The sequence below is a fragment of the Lepus europaeus genome, chromosome 9, assembly GCF_033115175.1.
Source record: "Lepus europaeus isolate LE1 chromosome 9, mLepTim1.pri, whole genome shotgun sequence".
NCBI classification, from domain to species: domain Eukaryota; kingdom Metazoa; phylum Chordata; class Mammalia; order Lagomorpha; family Leporidae; genus Lepus; species Lepus europaeus.
The window spans coordinates 45,024,699-45,035,434 of record NC_084835.1 but is presented as its reverse complement, the minus strand read 5'-3'; positions in this window follow the sequence as shown (position 1 = coordinate 45,035,434).

Below are 10,736 nucleotides of genomic sequence, written 5' to 3'. Positions count from 1 at the left end.
GAGTAGGTGCAAGTACAACTGGTACCATTACAAGTACAACTTGATCATTAGATAAAATAAAATAAAACTAAGAAAAGATAATAAGTATCTTCAAATATCTGAGGGGCTTTTATATGGACTACAGATTACATAAGGTTATTTCATAAATGGGGGGACTGTCAGAATATAGGTGGGAATGAGGAAGCTAGATTTTGATTCAACATAATAAAGCATGTATAAGTTTCTAAGAAATGAAGCCGTCTGTCTCACAGGGAATGCATATTTTACTATACAGCCTATTCAAGTGGTGGTTGGGGATTCTATTTTGAGATGGCAAAGAATAAATTCATGCCTTGGTAGAGATACTGGACTGAATATTTTTATGATTGTTACCAACTCTAATATTTGGTATTGTTATGGTCTTAAAGTAACCCAAAGAAAATATAGGGCTTCCTATGGCTCAGTTTGGGACAACACTAAAGAAATAGAGATAGGCTGGTGCTGCAGCTCACTTGGTTAATCCTCCGCCTGTGGCGCCGGCACACCGGGTTCTAGTCCCGGTTGGGGCACCAGAGTCTGTCCCGGTTGCTCCTCTTCCAGTCCAGCTCTCTGCTGTGGCCCGAGAAGGCAGTGGAGGATGGCCCAAGTGCTCGGGCCCTGCACCCACATGGGAGACCAGGAGGAATCACCTGGCTCCTGGCTTCGGATTGGCACAGTGTACCGGCCATGGTGGCCATTTGGGTGGTGAACCAATGGAAAGGAAGACCTTTCTCTCTGTCTCTGTCTCTCTCACTGTCTAACTCTGCCTGTCAAAAAAAAAAAAAAAAAGAAAAAAGAAAAAAAGAAATCATAAATTGCAACAACCCAAGTTAAAAGCAACTATAATCATTTTTTTAAAAATTACTTAAGGAATCATAATAAGAGATTTAATCAATTACCTACAGTAAAGATTACTTAAATTCTCCATTCTCCACATCTTTGTTTTCTTTTCTCTCTGTCAAAGCTGTTACTATTCATTCTCTTCTTTTCTCTCAACTATTTCCTTCAGTATTTTCCTAGCTACCACGTTTACTAAAGTATTGTCTTCCAACTCCCAGGCTCAACTTTTGCTCTGCATTTTTTCTTACCTACTGAGAGATTATTTCCTACACCTTCTTGATTTTTCTCTCTACTGACTACTCATAGATACACAATGAGGATGATATAGTGATGAAAAGTGCCATGTTGGCAATGTGTAGATGGTCAGGAAGAGGGTGGTAGTATTTGATAGACAGGAAGGACAGGAAGTTTGAGTCATTAATAATTTTTTTCTTATCACATAATCGCATTTGAAGCAAGTGCATCACCTAGAATATAAACATAGAACTTTTAACATATCATGCTTATGTAAGAATATGTTTAGGCAGATTTTTGAACATAAGATTATTGATAAAACTGGAATGTACACAGATTCTGGTTGAATGGTGGCAACTTCATATGAACAGACATCCTATCATTTTATATACTGTTTTATATCATTTTATATACTATTGAGCAACTCAATTTTTCCCTATTTCTAAATTCCCCTATCTAAATAATAGTGATAATAATAGTATCTATTTCAAGGGACATTTCATGAAGTTTAAATTATATACAAGAGTACTTCAAAAAGTTAATAGGAAATGGAATTAAAAGATAAGTTTAGGGGCTAGCATTGTGGTAAAGCAGGTTAAGTTGATGCCTGTGATAACAGCATCCCATCAGAGCATTGGTTCAAGTCCAGATTGCTGCACTTCCAATATAGCTCCTTGCTAATGTGCCTGGGAAAGCAGCAGATGATGGCCCAAGTACTTGGACCCCTGCCATCCATGTGGAAGACCCAGATAAAGCTCTAGGCTTCTGGTTTGGACTGGCCTAACCCTGGCCATTGTGGCCATTTTTGGGGAATGAACCCATGGATAGAAGATTCTCTCTGTCTCTGATTCTCCCTCTCTGTAATTATGCCTTTAAAATAAATAAATAAATAATTTTAAAAAGATAAGTTTATTTTGGAACAGTTATTGAAATCCATGTATACTTCTTTTTTTAAATATGAGACTGGCTGACTCTTTTTTCTTTTTAAAGATTTATTTGTTTATTTGAACCGAGTTACAGAGAGGCCAAGGCAGAGACGGAGAGAAGTCTTCCATCTATTGGTTCACTCTCCAAATGGCTGCAATGATCGGAGTTGCACCAATCTGAAGCAGAAGCCAGGAGCTTCTTCCAGTTCTCCCATGTGGTGTAGAGTCCCAATAACTTGGGCCATCTTCTACTGCCTTCTCAGGCCATAGCAGATAGCTAGATAGGAAGTGGAGATCCAGGTCTCAAACTGGTGCCCATACAAGATGCTGGCACTGCAGGTGGCGGCTTTACCTTCTACGCCCCAGTGCTGGCCCCCAAGCATACTTTTTAAAAGCATACTTTTCAAGAGCTATTTGAAGACACTTTTATACATTGATTCAAAACATTTTTGCAACAGTATAAACTTATTTTTTAATTTCATCTTTCCATGAACTTTTTCATGTACTCTTATATCTATACATGGCTCTTAGCACACTGTGTTGCATACAGTAATCAAGGTTCACCATTATTATTGTTATTACTATTCTAATTTTTATTGTAGTATATATTACTCTAAAGATACATATTATATAGATACTAATTTTTAGCTCAAAAATTTTGAGAGAAACAAGGTTAATGCAAGATTTTACTACATTTATGGTAAAGACTGGCTATGTGGACATCCAGCTAATTTTTTCTTCCTAGACTGTATTTTCCAGTTTCACATAAGTTAGGTATGGCCATACATCTGTCCAGTGGAATGAGACTGGAAATTATATGTAGTGCTTCCAGGGATGACATGCAAAAATCGATGACTGCCATCCTTCTATGACATAATGAACCTACGATGGCAGCCTTGGAAGTCATGTCTTAAAGATGACAGAACCACAAAATGGAAGGATCATTAGGTCCTCGAGTCATTACTTGGAAAAAAGTCTCTTGCTAATCTCAGATTCCCTGAATTTCACATGAGCATGAAATAGATTTCTATCATATTCGCATCCATTTTTTTATCTGTTTGTTTGCTGTAACAAATAAGGTTACCTAGCTAATACAATAACATGCTGAGCAGACTGAGTATTCTGTCTGCTATAAATATCTTGTGACACTTCTCACCAAAATAATCTTATTGGAGTAAAATGTTCCTGAAATGATTCAATTAAAAAGTCAGGAGCAGGCATTTGGCCTAGCTGTTAAGCATCCAGTTGCTTGTCTTCATCCTTAATTGGAGAGCTTGGGTTTAAGTCCCAGCTCTGCTGCTGACTCCAGCTTCTTGCTAATGTGCGCCCTAGAAGGCAGCAGGTCATGGTTCAGGTAGTCTTGTTCCTGATGTGGGAGACCCAGACTGAGTTTTCATCCCCTGGTTTTGGTGTGCCTCAGCCCTGGCTTTTGCAGGTATTGGGGGAATGAACCAGTATACTGGAGCACTCTTTCCCTCTCTGTTGATCTTCTTTTCTCTTTCTGTGTGTTCTCTCTCTCTCAAAACAAAAACCAAACAAATGCTTTTTTTGGTTTTCAATCATATGTTTTCTTTATATCTTAAATATTTCTTTTAACAAAATTTTCCAAGTTTCCTGTTTTTTTTTTCCAAATATGTTAACCCTTTGTTTGAATAATGTGTCAGTATTTTACTTCTACAAGACCTACAGCTGTTGTCTTTCTTTTTTCTTTTCCTTTCTGTATAAATCCTTGCAGATGGTAGTTGTATTTGCTGTTCAATGTAAAGTCTTAGAGATAATTATCAAATAAATTTTGTTACTAATAATGAAAAGGAGAAAGTAAGTGGAAAATAATCACAGAAAATTTGCCACAAAGTCTATAAACTCAGTGGGAAGCACTAGTGAAAACTGTTTTGGTATTATATAGATGGAAAGACTGTGCTTTGATGAAATTTTTTTCATTTCATTTTGACAGAATTTTATATATTTAATTCCTCTTTTCCAGTGCTGAGTTAGAATCCAAGAAAGAGTATCTAATCAAATCAGCATAGTAATGATATGACTGTCTCTGAAAGCAAACCTGCTATAGATGAAGAGAAATCAGGGCAATGATAATATTCATTAGGCTGTCTGGGAACATGGAAGGACCTTCTTATGCAGATAAAATTCCTTTAATTGCCGAGTAGTTTGGTGGAGATGCTAAGAAAGGGTGAAGAAAAAAAGATGGTAGGTGGCATTGTATTGGTGAATTTGTACTTTTGGTTATAAATGCATATTTCCATGTTGAATACCAGTAATAACATCATCAACAACAATAGCAAGAATGCTTCCATGACATATTAGAGTTGGGAAAATAATTTCACATTAGCTTACTTAATAATGTAGTACTTATACCATTTTATGAACATGGTTCATATTGTTAGTTGTCTCGGCTTTTGTGTTTAAAGAACTCTCATTTTGGGGCTGGCGCTGTGGTGTAGCAGGTGAAGCCACCACCTGTGGTGCCAGTATCCCTAATGGGCACCAGTTTGAGTCCTCACTGCTTCACTTCCAATCCAGCTCTCTGCTGTGGCCTGGGAGAGCACCATTTCATCCTTCCTGGAATGGACACTTAGCCTAGATACAAGTTTGCCTTCCCTGACTCAATGCTTCTGCCACTGCTATGATCTGTGAATTCACAAAATGCCTTATCCACCATCATGAAATTCCACATGGCATTGCTTCTGACCAGGGAACTCAATAGATAAGTGAGGCAGTAGGCACATGCTCATGAAATTCACTGGTGTTACCATGTTTCCCAACATTCCAAAGCAGCTGCCCTGACAGCATTAAGGGACAGCCTTTTGAAGACTCAATTACGGTGCCTGCTGTATGGTAGTACCTTGCATGGCCTGCAAAAGGGTCTGTAGAGGCTGTATATTTTCTGAATCACTGTCCAATATATGGTACTATTTCTCTAGGAGAGAAGAGGGTGGAAATGAATGTGGTATCACTAGTAACTACTGATAATAACCCCAAGTACAATGTCTGTTTCTTGTTCTCTTGACTTTATCCTCTGCTAGCTGAGGGGTCTTTAATAAGAGGGAGAAGTGCTTCTACCAGGAGATTCAACAATGATTCTACTGAACTGGAAGTTAGGACTACTATTCAGTCACTTTGGAATCCTTGTGTCTCTGAGTGAACAGATCAAGAAAGGAGTTATGTTGTTGACTGGGGTGACTGATCCAGATTACTAAGAAGAAACTGGACCACTACTCCATAATGGAGGATTGTTTCTGAAATACAGGAGATTCCCTTAAGGCATCTCTTAATGTTACTATGCCTTATGATTAAGGTCAGTGGAAAACTATAATAACTCAATCCATACAGGATCATGAAAGGTTCAGGCTCTTTAGGAATGAAGGTCTGGGTCACTCCACCAGATAAAGAACCATGACCAGATGATGTTTTTGCTGGAGGCAAAAGAATACAGAATGGGTAGTAGCAGAAGGTAATTATAAATGCCAGCTATGGCCTGCGCCGTGGCTTAACAGGCTGACCCTCCGGGCGCCGGCACACCGGGTTCTAGTCCCGGTCGGGGCACCGGATTCTATCCCGGTTGCCCCTCTTCCAGGCCAGCTCTCTGCTATGGCCCGGGAAGGCAGTGGAGGATGGCCCAAGTGCTTGGGCCCTGCACCCGCATGGGAGACCAGGAGAGGCACCTGGCTCCTGGCTTCGGATCAGTGCGATGAGCCGGCCGCAGTGGCCATTGGAGGGTGAACCAACGGCAAAAAGGAAGACCTTTCTCTCTGTCTCTCTCTCACTGTCCACTCTGCCGTCAAAAAAAAAAAAAAAATGCCAGCTATGGCCACTTGAGTAGTTATAGACTTGAAGATTGTAACTCTCATCAATATTTCTTCATTTTGCTATGACATGTTTTTGTGTATATGTACATGTATTATGCAAATATCCTTATTGCTCTGTTATATAATAATGATGTAATGAATTAATATCAGTATTTAAATATTATTAATTTTATTTTATGGCATGCAAGTTATGGAACACTCTATTGGTTCTGTTTTTGTGGAATCCTGCCTAATAGAAAGGGTTAATGCTGGCTGACGCTGTGGCTCACTAGGCTAATCTGCCTGCAGTGCCAGCACTCTGGGTTCTGGTCCCCGTTGGGGCGCCAGTTCTGTACTGGTTGCTCCTCTTCCTGTCCAGCTCTCTGCTGTGGCCCGGGAAGACAGTGGAGGATGGCCCAAGTGCTTAGGCCCTGCACCCACATGGGAGACCAGGAAGAAGCACCTGGCTCCTGGCTGCGCACTGGCACAGCGCGCCGGCTGTAGCAGCCATTTGAGGGGTGAACCAATGGAAAGGAAGACCTTTCTCTCTGTCTCTCTTCTCTCACTGTCTAACTCTGCCTATCCAAAAAAAGAAAGAAAGGAAGGAAGGAAGGAAGGAAGGAAGGAAGGAAGGAAGGAAGGAAGGAAGGGTTAATGCTGAAAACATATAAGAAATTCAAGACACTCTGGCAAAAAAAAAAAAAAAAAAAAAAAAAAAAACAAACCTAAATGAAAGATCTCTGCTAGTGAGATCCCAGTAGAAAGAACGGGCCATGAAAGGAGGAGGTATCTTTCTCTGAAGAGAGGAGAGAACTTCCATTTTGACTATGACATTGTCTAAATAAGATCGAAGTTAGCAAACTCAAGAGGCTTCCATAGCCTTGGAAACTCACGACTAGAGCCTAGGGAGATTACTGACGCCATAAACAAGAGTGTCAAATTGTTAAGTCAACAACAGGAGTCACTGTGCACTTACTCCTCATGTAGGATCTCTGTCCTTAATGTGTTGTCCAGTGTGAATTAATGCTATAACTAGTATTCAAACAGTATTTTACACTTTATGTTCTGTGTGGGTGCAAACTGATGAAATCTTTACTTAATATATACTAAATTGATCTTCTATATATAAAGATAATTGAAAATGAATCTTGATGTGAATGGAAGGGAGAGGGAGCAGGAGATGGAAGGGTGCAGGTGGGAGGGAAGTTATGGGGGGGGGGAAGCCATTTAATCCATAAACTGTACTTTGGAAAATTATATTTACTAAATAAAAGTTAAAAAAAAGGAAATTCAAACAACTCAGTAACAGAAAAAAGTTAATTTAAAAATGGGCAAAGAACCTAAATAAATATTTTTCCAAAGGTATACATACATATGGCCAATGAAAACATGCTCAAAATCACTATTCATGAAGGAAACACAAATCAAAATCATGATAAGATATCACCTCCTACCTTTAGGATGGCTACTAAAAAATTGAAAATGTTGTGAAGGATGTAGACAAAAGAGAACACTACCTAATACACTGTCAAGAACATAAATTCATAGAGCCATACGAAGTATGGAAGATCCTAAAACAATTAAGAATGAACAAGCTTTTGATTCAGAGATTCTATGCTTTTGAGTATGTATCCGAAGGAAATAAGGTCACCATCTTGCAGAGATCTCTGCACACTTGGGCTCACCGCAGCACTATTCACAGTGCCCAAGATACAGAAGCAACTTACGTGTCAGCCAAAAGATGAACAGATAAAGAGTACACACACACACACACACAGGAATATTACTCAGCCTTAAATAGGAAGAAAATACTTCCATTTGTAACAACATGGATGAACTTGGAGGGCATATGCTAAATGACGTACACCAAATGCAGAAAGACAAACACTGTTTATCACTTACATGTGGGAATGAAAAATAGTAAGCTGAACTCAGAGGGACAGAGAGTAGAATGTGGTTATTAGGGTCTGAGATGTAGAGAAATGGAGAGACATTACTCAAGGGTACAAACTTTAAGTTATAAGATAAAAAAATTCTGGAGACCTAATGCACAGTATGGTGATTCTAGTTAAAAATAATGTATTGTAAACTTGGCGTTGGTGCTGAGGCGTAGTAGGCTAAGCCTCTGCCTGTGGCTCTAGCTCTCAATATGGGCACCAGTTCATGTCCCTGCTGTTCCTCTTCCAAACAGCTCTTTGTTAATGGCTTGGGAAAATGGTGGAAGATGGCTCAAGTGTTTGAGACCAGGCAAAGCTCCTTGCTACTGGCTTTGAATCAGCCCAGTTCTGGTTGTTACAGCCATTTGGGCAGTGAACCAGCAAATGGAAGACTTTTCTCTCTGTCTCTCTGTCTCTAACTCTGTCTCGCAAATAAAAAATAAAATCTTAAAAAAATGTATTATAAATTTGAGATTTGTTGACTGAATAGATTTCAAGTGTACCACTTCCCCCCCAACCAAACACAAACAAAAGATAAGTAACTAGGTGAGTTGATGGATATGTTTGTTGGCAAGGTTATGCTAATAAATTCACAATAAATACAATGAAAACATGTTGTATACCTTAAATATACACAATTTTATTTATCAATCATATCTCAATAATATTGGGGAAAAAGAGAATATATTCAGAAGAGTAAATAATTACTATATTTTTCTAAGGATATCTTTTATATAAAAATATACTTGTGTCAAAAGAATTTCATTTTCATATAGCTAACATTTTTTCTCTATTAAGAAGTTAAACAGGGCTGGCACCATGGTATAGTAGGCTAAGCCTCTGACTGCAGCACTGGCATCCCATATGCACTGTAGTTTGTGTCCCGGATGCTCCTTTTCCAATCCAGCTCTCTGATGTGGCCTGGGAAAGCAACAGAAAATGGCCCAAGTGCTTGGGCCTCCGCACCTGCATGATAGGTAGACCTGGAAGTAGCTCCTGGCTCCTGGCTTCTGATTGCCCCAGCTCCAGCCGCAGTGGCTATTTGGGGAGTGAATGAGAGGATGGAAGACATTTCTCGTTGTCTCTCCATCTCTCTGTCTGTAACTCTACCTCTCAACTAAATAAAATAGTAAAAAAAAAGTTTAACATGCTTAACATTTTTGTGTGTCTTCTTTTACTGTTTTCTTATATAATGTTATTTAAAGGAATATGCTCCAAGTCACAGGAACTAATGAGTTCACAGTAATTAGAAAAGAAAAGATTGTTGATGAGTTTTTAAGTTTTTATTTATTTTCCTTTCATTGGAGAGAAAGAGGAAGAGGGAGGAGAAGGAGAGGGAGAGATTGATTTTCCATCACTGGTTCATTCCCTAAATGGGGCTGGGCCAGGTCAAAGCCAGGAGGCAGGAACTTAATTCTGGTCTCCCACATGATCAGGAGGAATCTGGTCATTTGAGCTATCACTTGCTGCCTCCCAGGGTGTGCATTAGCAGGAAACTGGAGTTGGAAGCAGAGCGGAGGTGCAGCTGAGGCAATCCAATATAGGATACAGGCATTCCAAATTGTGTCCTAACCACTGAGCCTGCTTCTGTTGATGATTTTTTAAAAAATACTGAAACATTCTACTACATGATGAATAAGGTATTATGAAAGTTACCTGACTTAAATCACATAATTTCAGCCTAAACAAGATAATTTGTTTTTTATGTGATATTTTGTAGGAAAAGCCTCATGGCTTCAATTTCCTGCAGCTCAAAAACACTTCTAAGATTTAATATATTTTAAACTGTATGTCAGATTGGAAAGAATAAGAAATGTGGGTAGGGAAGGGGAAAGGATTTGTTTCCACTTTGCAGTTGGGGAAAGCAAGACAGACAAAAGTGAATCAACGTGACTCAAGTACATGTAGAAATCACAAAGCAAAGCTCTGAAGAAATTGTGCCACACTTTTCTATTAAATAACACTAACTCTCTGAAGCTGCACACAAAGACACCTATTTTCAGAAAGAAAAGATGTTCTTGTCTATAGAATTTTAAGATGAGCATCAGCTTTAGTATGAAGTCATTAATATTTTTGAAGATGCCATTGTTCAGAAAAACCCCAGTGGAGTATCTATCTAGTTTAGTTTACTTAGTTAAATCAGTAGCATTTATTGTTGCTGTAGCATCAAGTAATATACTGATTACTTTTGTATCCTACCTCCAGCATAAATAAATGCCCATTATTTTCACTTACATAGCTTTCTACAAACTCATCCTCAATTTTCCCCAATACTTCCACCAAATCTGTTATATGTATTAGATTATCTTACATGTTAGCATTCAGAATAAACTATGATTTCCATTACTTGACCACTATCCCCAGTGGAATCCTCACTCCCAAAGTGCTCTGCCCTCTTTCTTCAAATAGGATTCTTACCTTCTGGGCTTGCAGTTCCAATTGTGTAATTTTACATAAAAATTATACTGCAAAAGAAGATTATTTCTGTGAAGCATAAGAAAAAAAAGTGTTACCGTAACAGCTGTAAAACTTAACACTTTGCCTTTCTTTGTGGCTATACAATGCCAAACATCCAGATGCAACATGAGCATTTCAAACAATCATCTGGATGTCTCCAAACCCAAAGAGTTTGGTAGCTGCTAAACAAAGCAGACTGACTGAGTGGCTTTTTTCCTTTGCATCTGGATATTTTGACAGTATCCAGACATAGCCTTTATCATAACATGACCAAAAATGAATGTGAGACACTTGGTCCAATGATAGAAGTTAGCTACAATGTATAAAATTATTCTCCTTTTACTATAATTCCTCTACATTTTTATTATAATTTCTTGCAAAATCAATAACAATTAAAACATGCTGACATATTAAACATTCTTTTATTCTATTATTTTATTTCTTGACAAGTAAAAATTATATGCAATTATGGCATACAACATAATGTTGTGGTTTTTTTTTTTTTTTTTTTTTTTTGACAG